This window comes from Mandrillus leucophaeus, unplaced genomic scaffold (genome assembly GCF_000951045.1).
Source record: "Mandrillus leucophaeus isolate KB7577 unplaced genomic scaffold, Mleu.le_1.0 Scaffold481, whole genome shotgun sequence".
Taxonomy (NCBI): domain Eukaryota; kingdom Metazoa; phylum Chordata; class Mammalia; order Primates; family Cercopithecidae; genus Mandrillus; species Mandrillus leucophaeus.
In genome coordinates, this window is record NW_012105154.1 from 1,769,676 (window position 1) to 1,773,950 (window position 4,275).

Here is a 4,275-nt window from a genome sequence, read left to right on the forward strand (position 1 = left end):
GCATACATTTTTTAGGTGGGCTTACTGATTATTTTATATTTTTCCTCTGCTAGAAATTTTAACGTGTCAGGGGTTGGCATAACCACAAAAGTTATGACTATAAACCCAACCAAAAAAAGAATTATCTTTGTGTGAATTTTTTGACAAATAAGACAAATTTAAGATTGTTAATTCAATAAAAACACCTGAATTTTTTGAGTTATCAGCAAAATATTCATGTGTTTCACTTTAAGTTTCTTTCTTAGGTGAATACTTGGTATTCCAAGGGTACACTCAATGGTTAACAAGAAAATAACTTGAAATGATGACTAGCTTTGTCTAATATCTCAGTTTTCACAAATAATTTGTATAAAATGTTAATAAGTAAAGAATTTCTTGGTACAGTGCCTCACACCTGTAATGTCAACACTTTGGGAGGCTGTGGTGGGAGTATTGCTGGAGCCCAGGCATTCAAAAGCAGGCCTGGCAACATAGTGAGACCCCCATCTCTAAACAAATTTTCTTAAAATTAAAAAAATAGTTTTAGCTGGGCATGTTGGCTCACAACTGTGTTCCCAGATAGGAAATTTAGGTGGAAGAATAACTTGACCCTGGGAGGTTGAAGCTATAGTGAGCCATGAGCCTGCCACTTCACTTCAACCTTGGCAATAGAACAAAACCCTGTCTCAAAAAAAAATAAATAAATAAGTACATGTAAATGGGATATAAGATTACATATAAACTTTGTAATTTAAAATCTTCAAATTATTTTGAATTGAATAGTAGATGCTTGTTGGATATCTGGGTAATTTACAATTAAAAAAGGGTTATCTTATGGAAAACATTACTAAAAATTGTGGAGTGGTTTCATCTATAAACATAGGATTTGGTGTTTCCTAAAATTTAAAGTTACTAAGAATAAGAATTCTAGTTACTATATAATTCCATAAGTTGTTTTCTTATTAAGAAAAGGCATAATTTTATGTAATTTGTAGATTATTTAAAAGTTATGAAAGAAGATAGGAAGAAACAAGTAGGAGGGGATGATGCAAAGAAGCTTAACGATGTGAAGATGCATTTTTATAGGGAAAATTATAAAGAAAAAATAATAATTTTTTATGAAAAAGGATCTTGTATGTTAAATTTTTATCCTAAAGTACAATGACTGGTTATATAAAAGAGAGGGAAGTATGGGAAAAATACAAAGTCCAAGAATGTCATACATGGTCTCTGTACATCATGATAAGGTTTGTGAAATGGAATTTATGAAAGAAATTGTGTATGTAATTAAGTTGGTTATAATTAAAAAGGAAAGTATTGATTTATTCTGAATAAAATTATAAGAGGTTTTTATTTTTAATTGTATGACCTGTGTCCTTTTGAAAATTTTTAGATTTATATCTTGGAAGTTCAACTTTTGGTCAGGTGCTCATACCTATAATCCCAGAACTTTGTGGCTCATACCTATAATTCCAGCACTTTGGGAGGCTGATAAAAGTGATTTAGTTGAAACCAGGAGCTAAGGAATACCCTGGGCAACATAGTGAGATTACAACTTCATAAAAACTTTAAAAAATTAAAGTTATCAGGACATGATGGCATGTGCCTTTAGGCCCAGGTACTTAGGAGACTGAGGTGGGAAGGTTGCTTGAGTCCAGCTGGTCAAGGCTGCATTGAAAGCCACAGTTGCTGCACTGCACTCCAGCCTGAACAACAGAGCAATACCTTATCTCTAAAGAAACAAACAAACAAACAAAAAACACAAAAGAATTTTCAGCTTTTGCTGTGTGTGTCTCACTATTTTCAGTGTTTCCCTCCCTTTGAAAAGGTCTGAGATGATATTGTCTCTCAACATGTTTGTTAGCTCCCGTAACTCTTTTTCTCTGTTTCCAATTGTTGTTGTGGCCTGCTGCTAAAATGCTTCATCTTGAATGTCTAAAAAAGTAATGTTTTCCTACAGTCTAACTTGCTTTTGTACTCTTTGCTTTTCTTCATCTTTCTTAATTTTTTCATGTTACTGGGACAAAGAGTCATATATTCTCCTGCTATACTCATACCTTGAACACACTCCCTATATCTGGTGAATGTCAAGTAACCTTTATTATAAAGTCTGACTTCTAGATTATCTAAATGGGCTTTCCATAAGGAGAAGCAGTCACACTGCAGGTTTTCCTTTGCCTTTATCATAATCAAGGTAAGAAACAAGAGTTTGCATTTTATCAAGATAATTACTATGCTGTCTTTATTAGGTTTCTGATTACTCAGGAAAGGCTTAAAAAAGTTTAAGGCTTTTATATTCATGTAATTTTCTATATTGCTTTTAAAGTCTTTTGATATCACTCTTGCCTAAATGAATAACTATTATTCTATGTTGATAAAATGTTGTGAGCCTTTTAATGCCTTTGATAAATGTCCTCAAAATCAAAACTCTAAACTAAGTCTCTGAACTAGACTTATTACTGGGGACTTATCAAAGCTATACAAATTAAATTACTATAAGATTGAACAATTCTTTTTACAACTTCCAGTTAGATCATAAACTCCAGTATCACCACCTCCACTCCCCTTGAAAAGGTCCTTTATCAGGTGCTATTAATTAATCTTGTGCTATTAAGTTACAGGGCTTTGATTCAGTGTACAAAGATCTTATCTAAAGATGGCACCAACTACTGCCAGTATCTGACACCAAACTTTAGTCAACCACAGCCCTATCTTCAGACCTAAGAAAACATAACAATCAAAGTAACTACCTTCATGCAATATATGAACAGTCTTCCATTAAAAAACACTGAGACTCATTTAATAATTTTCCTCCAATCTGAGTCCTAGATACCAGATAATTTGAATGGTTAGCTATCTGTAAGCTTCCTTTTCCTGTCATTGTCAAAATCAGACAGGAGTTATGATCTTTTTATTTGAAATGTTGTTAATTCTTTATGTTTGGTGTTACAGAGTTAAGAAAACCTTTTTTTTTTTTTCTTTTTGAGCTATTTAGGACTTACAGAAATTGGGTAAAACAATAAAGATTACATTTCTCTCTCATCTAATATCTCCAGAATTTGAAAACTGTTCAATCCCACTGGGCCCATCTGCATTGCCCACACACTGCTGCTAAAGCTATACAGTGTCAAGCACCTTCCCTTTAAGTCCAAGGACTGTCGTAAAAGAGGTGGGCATATGAGATTGTAAGTGCCAGTTTTTAGGGATGAAATTAGCTCAGACCTTCCAAATCAAAGATGAGTACACAGGTGCCCACACAGCTGATGAGTCAACACATAGAACTTACAGATAAGTCAATCCTATAACCTTTCTTTTTGGCTTTTGGTTTTTGACACTTATGTTACTCAAAAGGGTTCTAATGGTTAATGACCATCTGCCCACTTCCATTCCCATATGGCCTAGAATGTTTAATTGGCTGTAAGTCTTTTGACTCTAAGCCACTTGGCCATAGGGGTCAAGTGACATAATAGATCTGAGGCAGGTAGCCACCCCATCCTGGCAATGACATTAAACTAAATAAAACTTTGATTGATGTTACCTGTGGTATGTCTTGAACAAAAAGGAAGAATGCAAACTATAAAAATAAAATCCTAACATGCTACCAACTGAATGGACACCTTCTTTGGCCAAGCGAGGCCAATACAAGTGTCTTCTGTGGCCTCTCCAAAAGTGTCTTGACAATTTAATTCCCAACACTTATGGGACAGGAGGTCAAATAAGCCTCATTACACCTTCCATTTTATGGTTTAGGCACATCAATTGATCAGAGTTAATGTTAAAATAGAGATTATAAGACTGACAGAACAGATTCTTTTAGAAATCAGACACAGACTATAAACAAAACCTAAGGCCATGCCTGGCAAGGATTAAGTCTCCACCACAAGGTAATCAGGGTCATATGTTGCATAAATGTTCAATATGCATGTGTCAGGATCACCTTCATGAATATAGATCCTCCTGTAACTAGTTAAATATGTATTTTTAGCCAACCCATCCTTATATCTCCACAGGAGCCCCAGGTGCAACTGACAGTGGAATACAAACTTTTGTTTTTTTAACTTTTTAAATTTTATTTTATTTCTTGTTTATTTATTTATTTATTTATTTAGAGTTAGAATCATCCAGGCTGGAGTGCAGTGGCACAATCTTGCTTCACTGCAACCTCTGCCTCCTGCTTTCAAGTGATTCTCAAGCCTCAGCCTCCCAAATAGCTGGGATTACAGACACCCGTTACCATGCTAGGCTATTTCTGTTGTTGTTGTTGTTGTTGTATTTTCAGTAGAGACAGGGTTTCAC